General features: G+C 34.3%; 1 pseudogene; it reads left to right on the forward strand.

Annotated features, from left to right (window-relative positions):
* The first annotated feature begins 693 nt into the window (after positions 1–693).
* LOC145607609 (putative carboxylesterase 1 pseudogene) lies at positions 694–11,524 on the forward strand (annotated as a pseudogene).
* The last annotated feature ends 1,680 nt before the right edge of the window (positions 11,525–13,204 follow it).

Raw genomic sequence — 13,204 nt, forward strand, 5'->3', positions numbered from 1 at the left:
TTGGGAATTGGAATTTTTCCGCACCACTTAGTTGATTACCGCACACCGTACCCAAGCAAGTCTCAATTGAGAGATCGAGTACTATTTTTGTGTAAAGTTGGTGAATGGAAATAAAAAAAATGGTGTAATTGTTCCACTTCAATAAATGGATTAATAGGAGAAATTCGTTACCGTGATGTGTAATAACTTTTAATTTTTTTAAATAACTTTTAATTTGAGTAACAACTTTTAGTTTTCATTAACTTTGAGCTTATAATATGTAATTAAAGATATTAATGGTGAAGTTTGTTAATTAAGATTCGTAAAAAGGACAAGCATTATAATTACACATGGTTAAGCTCCGTGTATATTACGTAATATATATGTATGAATGTGAATTATGTGATTATATTAATTGTTGTATATTATTTTTTTATTCTTTTTTTTTGACGATAATTATTTTTTTTATTCTTATAAGTCATCTGGATATATATCAATTAAACGATTATAAATAATTAAATGTACATATAAATTTATTGCATATATACATACTGAGTAAATGTAATAATTGTGCGTGTATGTTATTTAATTAAGGTTACGTGTACATGTTACCTAATATATAATTGCTCAATAATCAATATATATACATGTTCACCCTTGCTTACATTTCTCATCACCTCCTTGCAAAGCTCAAAAATAATACACTAGCTAGCAATGGATTCCAGCAACAACAATTATTGTGATAAGGTGGCCTTCAAGTCTGTCCTCTTCAACGTCTTCAAAGATGGCCGCTTTGTACTAAGATTTCCCGACGCCACGGGACAAAAAATCCCTCCATTAGACGACCTTGCCACCGGCGTCAAAATAAAAGACGTACAAATTTCTCCGGAAGTCTCAGCTCGGATGTTCTTACCACGAGTCGAGTGCACAACTGTTGAGCAATTAGGTTTTGATGATTATAAACTAATGATGATTATCTATCTAACGTGTATGTTAAGTTGTGCATAGAAAGAGCAAGTTATGTTTGGAACAGGATACAAGGAACCTGAGCAATGACAAGTATATATACAAGGAACTTGAGCAATATAGGATAAGCAATAGAGGAACAAGAACAATGATAAGTGTTACGGTTGATAAGCATGATGATGGCTAAGGAACCATGAAGGTAACTATGTAAATAGGTGTTTACATATGTTAGCTTCACGAGGTAAGTATCCTATACATATATAGGTCATGTATGTGTAGGAGTCTTTTAATTTAGTTTAGTTTTCTTTATTGTTTTTATAAATGAAAAAACTAACCTTCTGAGTTACTTTGTTATCCTCAGAAGTTTGCTCAGTTTGTCATCATTAAAAAGGGGCAACTTGTTGACCCTTATGAGGTTTTGATGATGATGTTAAGAATTGAGCAAACTTCTATTTAATAAGGATTTTCTAGTGTTGTGATGTTTGCAGATTCAGTAAGCGTTGAGGGCTGAAGTAGGAACTGAAACAGAGGAACTTTAGAAGATCCACGAGGATACAAGTAAAGTTAGAAGAAGAGTTCCAGAAATGGAACTTCCAGAAGTTTCTTAACAGGAACTTCGAAACGGGTGTAACGACCTGGTTCTGGTGTAATGCTGGGGCAAACCCTAAGATCCAGAATATATCAAGACTACAGGATTCCAGAACAAGAGTTTCAGAGAAGCAACATGAAGACAGAGAAATAGAAGTATATTGCTCTAGGATTCATGTAAGTATGTTGGACATAAAAGTCGGTCTGGAACAAGTCTATATGGAACCAAGGTGAACTCCAAACAGTTAATGAAATTAGAGTGACTGACTTGTCAGGAACTCAGAGACTGTCAGAGTTCAGGAACCTAATAGGAACTTAAGTATGCACGTCGTTAAAAGTCGGTTTTAATGATATATATTTACTTAATACGTGCATATCTTTTAGGGATTTGGTTTTACTGAATAAAGATATTTATCTTCTAATAAATCCCTTTTGGAAAAAGATAAATTTTGTTTAAAAAGTATTTTTAAACTAAAAGATAAGATTGGAATTAAATCTGATTTTATGTTAAGTTTATCTTATTATTATTGACAGATTTTATTCTGAACAAAAAGATATATTTTCGGAAAACTTGTTTTTAGAAAATATCTTTTAAACTTATCTTTTCAGAAAATCTATCTTTTTCAAGATGAAATGAATATTTCGAGTGTACTATAAATATGCTCATAAGTATTCATTCAAAGTTGAGGCTGACGAAGTGTAGTGGTCGTGCTTAATGGTTTTAGCCTTCACCACGAAGCTAAGTCAGTTCTCCTGGTCAAAGTTCCTATCAGGTTTTGGTTACAGTATGTCCAGTGAGTTCCAGACAGGTCTCGAGTGTTCAACATATTAGTTTTATCTCTTTATTCATAGATATGTATTTAGGGATATTCAATGAGATCTTGTAATGGGAAAAAGGGTTTTTGAGTGTTTTGTATTTTGGGGTGAGATTGTGGATTCTCTTAAATTCACACAAGTGATGAGTTTGAAATCTCGTAAAATTCGAGTGGTAGCTGTGAGTGCACAGTGAGTGAAAGGAACCTGAGAAGTGTCTTGGGTCACCTAGGAAGTGTCCTGGGTAAGGGGAGAAAAAGGGTCCTGAGAAGTGTCTTAGGTCTGGTAGGAAGTGTCCTATCATAGAGTCAAGTGTCCGTGGTGGAACTTGCAAAGCAAAGGTCTGTGTAATAGGTTGTACTAGGAGAGTTGCCTATTATAGTGGAATTTGTTTATAAGTCCCAATGGGCCGAGGTTTTACTTCCAGTTAGGCACTGGATGGTTTCCTCGTAAAACTTGCTGTGTGCTTTAAGTTCCTTTACGCTTTAATTGTTTATTTCCGCTTAAGTTCTGCGATTGGAACCTACTACCATTCACCCCCCCTCTTGTAGTAGTTCATCTAAACTAACAATTGGTATCAGAGCCGGTGCTCTTGATAAACCGGGCAACCCCGAGGAGCAAGTTCCAGGCTAGGATGGATATCTACAAGGAATGCAGCGAATGGAACTCAACCCTAGAACATTCCCAATACCACGTGAAGACCAAAGTCTGCTTGTGAAGCAGAAGTGATTCAAAGATGAACATCTTTGAGGTAAGTGTCTCGTCTTGAAATCTTGATTATATGCATGATACTATGTGCAAAAGTTTCTTGCAGTATTTCTAGTTAAATTTTGGATTTTGTTTTGGAAGATTGTAAATCAATTTTGTGTAACCTCAAATCTGATTTATAGTGTGAAAAGTATTTGTCAGATTTACAAATTGATTTATTTTCAAAGAATCGGTTTACTAGAAATAGTTCAAGGAACGTATTGTGTAGAATTATGCATATTTGGTCTCTTGGAACCTGGATTACTGCTGTATGGAAACTTAATTCTTTGGGCAAGGTAATGAACGTATATTTTGAATATTTGCCAAAGAATGACCTTATCATGTGTATGTGTTATTCTGAATATTTATTATGTAGACACATGATGCTTATTGTTAGTAAAGATAGTTGGTTTAACCGTAGTTGTTTTAATTATGGATTATTGACGTCAATTACTAACATGAAGGTACCCAATATATATTGGGTAACCAAAGCCAAAAGATGACTGATTTTGCAGGCTATATGAGTGGAGACAACTGATTAATAACGATGATCTTTGGTTGTTTGTATATAAGGAATTATGTGCAAGTTCCTCTCACTAGAAAGCCTTTATAAGAGGGTTATAGTAGGTGAAGCGACAATATGGATAAGTGTGTAAGTCACCTATACATCTCTCTGTAAATATTGGTCATGTGCTTTTGGTATGTATTAATCCTTCACAAATTCCTATTGAAATTCAATTCCCTATTCTTATGAAGGTTATTTGTGAATGGATGAAAAGAGAAGTTGCTTTGATGTTTATAATGTATATCATGACAAACTAACTTCTCTTCTAGTTTTGTGCAAGTTATTAATGATTGTTTTGTAGGTTTGTCCATTGAGACAAATTGGTGCATAAAAGTTTGTTCCATTAGGAGCTCAGTGCTTAAATTGGTTGGAACTTGGTGAACTTGAAATGATAGAACGAATTAGGGATACAGGAACAACAAAGCTTCTATATCAAGGTGCTATAGGAGATAGTGTATACGTTCCTGTAAAGATTCTGGTTCAATTTCCAGTTAAGTTCTTATTATTCAAAGTTCCTTGGAACAAAGCATGAATTCCTGTAGCAGACTCTTATGAAGGATGATGAGTAAAGATGATTATCTTTGACTGCGTGTTGGAGATTCATCATTTCGTTGATGGAACGACATCTAAAAGGGAGTATTCTTACAGGAACTTTATGTTTCAACACTTTTATGCTTTAGGTTTTATCTATCTCTTTTGACTAACCTACTGACATTTTAAAGGCACAAAGGAATCTCTTGGGTTGTGAACTTTCAGGTTATATCTTTTGAATGATAATATGAGGGACTTTGATAAGGTGTTGAAGAATTTGAGATTAAATCAACACGTTCCTCTACCCAAGATACAATGGTCTAAAGGACCAGAAGGACATGTTCCAACTTTATGTCAAAAGGAACATGGAAGAGTTGAAGGTTTATAATAGGAGGGAACTCGCAATATCTCGACAGCGAGGTTCCAAAAGAGATGATGATAGCCAAATCAAGGTATCTCTTACTATAAACCTACAATGGAAGAACTTTGACTTATAATACTAACACAAAAGGTAAAATTTCTACATAACAAGAAGTTAGTAAGTCAAGTTCCTATCCCATTGTGAATATTTTTCTCGTCGAGTTTTTAATGCACATTCTGGTTTTAAATTGCTTGTAACTCTAGCTGTTTCATGGCTTCAAGATGACATCATCAATAAAGAGTGGAAATGTCACATGTGAAGGGAATCAAAAAGGGAACACATCATTTGTGGATCTCAAGGTGATTCCTAACAACAACCTGACATTTCTAGGTTTTATTGAAGATGAGATACTTCTATGCTTCAAACTGTGAACATGTAAATCTTTTCATGCTTGATAAACCTAGTAGGAACTCGATAATAGGTATATGTATATGTAAGTTCCAAACAGGTTAAGATCGAGAAGCATGAGAATCAAACACATGTTACATTCTCTTTCAACATCAGGTAGTTGGTAAGCAACACTAATCCATTTGATCTTAGTGATATGGATATGTTTACCATGTGATATGTAGAGACTAATTGAAAGAGATGTCTTGTTTATAAGTAATGAAAGCAAATGTGCACTTGGTTACTTTTCTTAATAGAAGAGACGATGAATTGTTTGTTGAAAGTCTTTTCTATCACAGGGTAAGTGGCTAAGTGTTCATCATCTATGAGGTTATAGATCTAACAACGGAACCTAGTTCCAGTCATGTTTAGTGTTTGTTGCAGGAACACAGATTGATAACAAGTTTCCAATTTTGAATCATGAAAGACAAGAAGAGAACAAAGTTATATACTAATGGTCTTTGCAGGTTCTTTGGAATAGTTTTCAATGCCTCTTGCTACATCATTAACACTGAAGCAACAGATCTTTGATTAACAAGACACCCTATGTTCCACTTAGGGATGTTTGATGATAGAAGTGCCAAGGCGATTTATCCATAAACGCCGAGAACAGCAAAACATAAAGAGTTTACCCTATCTTGTTTAATGTGCAATAAGTGAACATATTTTGAGACTAACATGTTTGTTCCTATCAGACAGGTGATAAAAGGTGAACTCGCAAGTTCTTGAAGAACTATATGAGTTCCTAGTAAAGAAATATGTCACTAAGAATAACAGCAAGGGATAGCTACATATGTTGAGGAACTTCGAGATGTTAAGTTCCAACTGATGCAGCAAAGTTCAAAGAACTCAATACAAGAAAGCAAGTTCCAACGAAGTTCCAGAGCTGAGATAATATTTGTTCCGACCAGCAATATCTCAAGAAACTATGGAACTAAAGTGTCTTTCATGCATATGTAACCAAAGGGAAAACCTCAACAACCAAGGATCAGAGAAGAGCTCAAGATATCAACCGAAAAAGATGGACTTCATAACTCATAGTTGTATAAAAGATAAGTTTGTTTTTAAGGTTGATGTAAACATATAATTGGTTGTTATCAGGTTAGATGTGCAGCAGGAACTTAATAAGCTTAAAAGGAAGAGGATGCATGTCACATCCTGAACCTATTCTAGAACACCTAAAAAGGGTCGGAGATTAAAAAGGGTGTTCTGGAAAATGCTTATTGAGTAAGGCACGTGGATGGAACAAGGCCAGGTTGGATCTTAAAAGAAACAACCAATACAAAGGTATGTAGTGTCTTTAAGGAACTTGTTGCGTGTGTAGCTAGACTTGAAGCAAATTGAATAATATTTGTTCTTGCTGTTTATATGGGATTAGAGTTGTACCACATGGATGTCCTGATATGAATTTTTGTAGACGTCTATGTGGAACATACTCTAGGATAGAATGCTATCCAAGTTCCTTCTTGAAAATTGAGTTTTAAAAGTATCAATTTTTGTTTTCAAGATGAGCTGAGTTATTAGTAGTACTTGTTTAAATTGATATATCTCTAGTACTACTAACGAGCCATTGTGCAGTGGTTTTTGCTAATTTATGATAAGAAAATATATTTGTGAGCATTAACCACTGACAATGGAACTTGAGTTAGAAGTGGAAGTTCATATTAGATTCGAAGATCATCAAGGAACATAACAGCCACTTCAAGAACTCCAAGGTAAGCCATCATATTCAACCAATGCTTTAAAGTTATATTTTTATTGGTAAGAGACTACATAAGATATAAGTTCCTTTTCACATGTCGGCATTAGATGAATTGAATTGATATATTTTTGGTATGAATGCAATATGTGAATTTTTGAATTGATTCTCTTATGGTTTTGTCTTGACTTGTCATATTCTTGTTTATTGCTTAATGGAACAAGACTTGATGAAACATAACATGAGTATAAAGTATTTTTTTTCATAAGTTATGTCAAGCTGGGGGTTCCTATGCATGTTATACTTAAAGTAAAGAATATGCGCTTATTGTTTATGTGTCACACTTAGTTCTTGTGTTGTAAAAGACATACTCACTTGCCTAAGAGTATTAGAGGTCTCATAATAGAACTATGGGTGCTGTCAAACACGAAGTTCCTAAGTTGCCAAAGGAACAATGAAAGAAACTTTGATGGAACAAGACAGGTAAGTTCCCAGATCGTTTGTAACTCACTTGTTTAAATTTCAGAGGGAACTAACCTATCTTTTAGCCAACTTTCAAGCATCCACGCCATATATCTTTGATCGCAACATTATTCTACAACTCTAAGTTGTGTGTCCGTGTTGCATATACTTTAATTGTCCCATATTCAGAAAATCGAAGATTCTTATTCACCCAATTCAATTTCCTCTTTCCGTTCACACACTTTTACTTCTTATTCTTGATTCCCATGTGCTCTAAGTTTGTTGATCATCTTTTTATGATTCGATGAAAGATGAAAAATGGTGATTATATGTTGAGGGGGAAGTTGAAGAAAAACAAAGAAGTAAGTACTTGAAAAGGAAGAAGAATGGTGAGGGACTTAGGGGGAATAAGGTAGGAACCAAGAAATCAAAATGGTTCATGTCTGGTTGTGGAAATCAAGTGTATGATTACGTAATATCTTCATTGATTTAACATGTGTTGTTCCAGGAAAGCATGCAAAATTTGTATAATGACACCCTTTAAAAAAAAAAAAAAAAAAAAAAAAAAAAAAAAAAAAAAAAAGAAAAGAAAAGGGTGATCAAATATTTAATTTCCTGGATATCTAAAGATGAAGAATATTGACTATAACGATGTAGTGTACTCGTATACTTGGTGAGCTAGTGAAGGAACAATAAAAAAAAAAAAAAAAAAAAAAAAACGATGAAGGAACTTGACTATGATGAAACTGAAATCTATTTAAGTTCCAGTGTGCAGAATGTTCCTCAAAGTAGTTGGTAGTTGAAGTAAGGGAACTTGGTTATTAATTAGCAAGATGAATATGTGTTGTGTTTAGCAGGAGGTTCAAGAGTATGAAATGAAGAACAAATGTGATGAACCTCGTCAAACGAAGAGCACAAATTCCACTTCATGTTCCCTCTACTTATTTTGTTCCATATGCTTCTTTATTTATCCTTTGAGCTTGCGCTTTCATTTGTTTATTCATGCAATCCACTTCTAACTTTTTAGCTCTGATCTTTCCTTGATTCTTAACTTCTTATTTGTCAAGTTCAATTAAGGGTTTTGAAGTTGGGCCTTTGGATTGTGAGTTGGAAATTAGTGTGAAAATGGTATTCGTGTTTGAAAAGTGAGTACCTTGAGGCTTTTAGGAACAACAAGTGTTTAACCATTATATATTTACTTATTATATGGTGGTAGGTGTGACATATGACTTTAAGTGTGTATAATTTACGAAAAACAAACATGTGGAACAATACCCTTTTTGATAATGACAAAAGGGGGAAGAATATGTATGATGCTTATGGTATGCAGTAATTAAGTCTAAAGTTCATACATCATGATCGTTGAAAGTATATATATATATTGATAATGATGTGTATTGCTAAGTTCCTAACTATGTTAAGTTCTTGTGTATGTTCTTAATGTTCTTAACTTGTTCATATGGTATTTCCTTGAAAAACTAAGGGGGAATAAATGTACAATGATTATCCTTTAATATGTGATAAGCATCATTAGTTTGTCATCATCAAAAAGGGGGAAATTGTTGAGCAATTAGGTTTTGATGATTATAAACTAATGATGATTATCTATCTAACGTGTATGTTAAGTTGTGCATAGAAAGAGCAAGTTATGTTTGGAACAGGATACAAGGAACCTGAGCAATGACAAGTATATATACAAGGAACTTGAGCAATATAGGATAAGCAATAGAGGAACAAGAACAATGATAAGTGTTACGGTTGATAAGCATGATGATGGCTAAGGAACCATGAAGGTAACTATGTAAATAGGTGTTTACATATGTTAGCTTCACGAGGTAAGTATCCTATACATATATAGGTCATGTATGTGTAGGAGTCTTTTAATTTAGTTTAGTTTTCTTTATTGTTTTTATAAATGAAAAAACTAACCTTCTGAGTTACTTTGTTATCCTCAGAAGTTTGCTCAGTTTGTCATCATTAAAAAGGGGCAACTTGTTGACCCTTATGAGGTTTTGATGATGATGTTAAGAATTGAGCAAACTTCTATTTAATAAGGATTTTCTAGTGTTGTGATGTTTGCAGATTCAGTAAGCGTTGAGGGCTGAAGTAGGAACTGAAACAGAGGAACTTTAGAAGATCCACGAGGATACAAGTAAAGTTAGAAGAAGAGTTCCAGAAATGGAACTTCCAGAAGTTTCTTAACAGGAACTTCGAAACGGGTGTAACGACCTGGTTCTGGTGTAATGCTGGGGCAAACCCTAAGATCCAGAATATATCAAGACTACAGGATTCCAGAACAAGAGTTTCAGAGAAGCAACATGAAGACAGAGAAATAGAAGTATATTGCTCTAGGATTCATGTAAGTATGTTGGACATAAAAGTCGGTCTGGAACAAGTCTATATGGAACCAAGGTGAACTCCAAACAGTTAATGAAATTAGAGTGACTGACTTGTCAGGAACTCAGAGACTGTCAGAGTTCAGGAACCTAATAGGAACTTAAGTATGCACGTCGTTAAAAGTCGGTTTTAATGATATATATTTACTTAATACGTGCATATCTTTTAGGGATTTGGTTTTACTGAATAAAGATATTTATCTTCTAATAAATCCCTTTTGGAAAAAGATAAATTTTGTTTAAAAAGTATTTTTAAACTAAAAGATAAGATTGGAATTAAATCTGATTTTATGTTAAGTTTATCTTATTATTATTGACAGATTTTATTCTGAACAAAAAGATATATTTTCGGAAAACTTGTTTTTAGAAAATATCTTTTAAACTTATCTTTTCAGAAAATCTATCTTTTTCAAGATGAAATGAATATTTCGAGTGTACTATAAATATGCTCATAAGTATTCATTCAAAGTTGAGGCTGACGAAGTGTAGTGGTCGTGCTTAATGGTTTTAGCCTTCACCACGAAGCTAAGTCAGTTCTCCTGGTCAAAGTTCCTATCAGGTTTTGGTTACAGTATGTCCAGTGAGTTCCAGACAGGTCTCGAGTGTTCAACATATTAGTTTTATCTCTTTATTCATAGATATGTATTTAGGGATATTCAATGAGATCTTGTAATGGGAAAAAGGGTTTTTGAGTGTTTTGTATTTTGGGGTGAGATTGTGGATTCTCTTAAATTCACACAAGTGATGAGTTTGAAATCTCGTAAAATTCGAGTGGTAGCTGTGAGTGCACAGTGAGTGAAAGGAACCTGAGAAGTGTCTTGGGTCACCTAGGAAGTGTCCTGGGTAAGGGGAGAAAAAGGGTCCTGAGAAGTGTCTTAGGTCTGGTAGGAAGTGTCCTATCATAGAGTCAAGTGTCCGTGGTGGAACTTGCAAAGCAAAGGTCTGTGTAATAGGTTGTACTAGGAGAGTTGCCTATTATAGTGGAATTTGTTTATAAGTCCCAATGGGCCGAGGTTTTACTTCCAGTTAGGCACTGGATGGTTTCCTCGTAAAACTTGTTGTGTGCTTTAAGTTCCTTTACGCTTTAATTGTTTATTTCCGCTTAAGTTCCGCGATTGGAACCTACTACCATTCACCCCCCCTCTTGTAGTAGTTCATCTAAACTAACAACAACTACGACCCTTAATTCTTGTAACAAACTCCCACTTCTCCTCTATATACATGGAGGTGGATTTTGCATGGAGTCCGCCTTCTCCAAGGTATACACACGCTACGTTAGTAATCTTTCATTTGAAGCTAACATCATTGTTGTCTCAGTTGAGTACAACCTTTTCCCTACACGTGCTCTCCCTGCATGTTACGAAGATTCATGGGCCGCCCTCCAGTGGGTGGCAGCCCATGAAAAGGGGTGTGGGCCAGACCCTTGGATCAACCACCACGCTGATCTTGAACGGGTATTTGTAGGTGGAGATTCCGCCGGAGGAAATATTTGTCACACCCTCTTAGCTCGTGTGGGGCCCACAAGGAAACTTGGAGAAAGTGTAAGGGTGGAGGGGATGATTTTAGGTCATCCTTATTTTGGGATAGGAGGGAGGGACGAGGAGATGTGGTTGTACATGTGCCCTACAAACGAAGGACCTAATGACCGTAGATTGAGGCCTACCCTAGAGGATTTGGGTAGGCTCGGGTGTGGGAGGGTGTTGGTGCTGGTGGCGGAGAATGACCCTATGAATGTTGCGGGGAAAGAGTATGTGGAGAATTTGATTAAAAGTGGATGGAAAGGAATGGTGGAGATTGTGGTGAACAAAAATAAGAATCATTGTTTTCATTTATACAAACTTGATGATCCTGAGGCTATTGCTAATATGCGACGGATAACTTCCTTCATACATCATCGTCATAATCATCGTAGTAATAATGATGTTATGGATATTAAGCAACTAAATTCTCACCTCCATTCTTGTCTCTAATCTTCCTTCATTTCATTCACATCTAATTCGATCCTATATATTGTGAGTGTGTGTATAAGTTGCCCCTTCTTTCTCTAACAATCCTGCCGCCTCTCTTAATAATGTCAGCATATACCTATATTTCTTAAAGTGATCAATGTTTTGTTCGTTGTGAACTACAAATGTTTTTTTCCCCTCAAAATTTGTTCGGTTACTAGAAAATAATTTGGAAGGAATGAGCCACAAAATAATACTTCCTCCATCCTTTAATTGTTACAATTTCCTAATTTAGGAGGAAGGAAAAATAATACAAAGTAACTTGACAACCTTTTATTTTCTTCCTTTGCCTTTGTTTAATTTCTTTAACGTTAACCTTACTAAACAACTCCATCCATCAAACCCATCATTGGAAAATACGTATTTATCACTTTCTTTTCTCTTCCATTAGCCAAAATTTTTTTATTACTAATATTTTTATGTTATCTTGGTCTACATTTTGGTGGACTTGAAAAATTATTAGTCTTCTCTTTTCATATGAGAGTTTTTTAGGTTACAACTTACAACTTACAAGTTGGAAGTTATAGAATATCATTATATCAATTCAATTTCATATACCAATTGTATGGATGTTCACATGTATATACATTGTACAAGCGAGTACGTTGCTATGCAAATTTGTTATGTAAATTTGTATATATACATGATATTTTAATGTAATTATCTACATTTGCAACATATATAAATTCATCAAAAAAGAATCTTGCATTTGTATCTCTTAGATGAGGAATAAGTGGAGACTAATTCTGGTTTCTGGCCTCTTTTGATTCATAAAATGATGAAGAAATCTGGACTCGCGTCTCGTCCTCCTTGAAGGCTCGTCAATTGTAATCTCTCTGTCAACTGAGGCCCATATATTGTTCCCTTGTTGGGCCAAAATCCCCTCACTGACCCAATCAGCATGCTGTTTCTCTAATTCCTATGCTTTATTGCTTTCCAATATTATGACAAGACCATTATTTTTTTTGAAACAATGACAAGACCATTATATATATCGCAAATTAGAATAATAAACAATTATTAACCAAATGTATGTTAAAGAATAAACCTCCCAAGTGTCCCACATTGGTTGAACAAGAGTAAGTTAAATACATTATAAGGCTAAGGGGCTAAACTTCCTTATTAGTGCTAATTAAAACTTATTTTAGTAAAAGTTTGTATTTAGATAAGCCTTATCAAAACTTACTTTAAATGAACTTATCTTATGCAAACAAAGCCTAAGATGATAACATTTGGGTGTTTGCATTTGTATGCTTTTATATAAATAATAAATCAATATAAATAGTTTATTATAAAAAAAATAATAGAAAATTCTTCATCTATATCCAAAAGTAGGATTACTATGTACTATTAACAAACATAAATTCAATCACATGAACTATAACCCCAATATCGAAAGGTGGACAAAATCATAATTCCAACCAATCTATTTTTAGAAATTCGTGTGATTGGAATTATGTTTGTTAGTAGCAAGTGTAGTTTTGGAATGTAGCATAAGATGTATATTATAAGCATATACTTGTATAAAATGGTTGTTTAAGCATGCTTATCATTTAAGATTTTGAAGGAAAAGAGGTACAAAGTGATTAATTTTATCTATTTTGGAAGTAATATACGGAGTACGAGTATTTGTTTTGGCATTAG

The sequence above is a fragment of the Chenopodium album genome, chromosome 23, assembly GCF_948465745.1.
Source record: "Chenopodium album chromosome 23, dcCheAlbu1.1, whole genome shotgun sequence".
Taxonomy (NCBI): Eukaryota; Viridiplantae; Streptophyta; class Magnoliopsida; order Caryophyllales; family Amaranthaceae; genus Chenopodium; species Chenopodium album.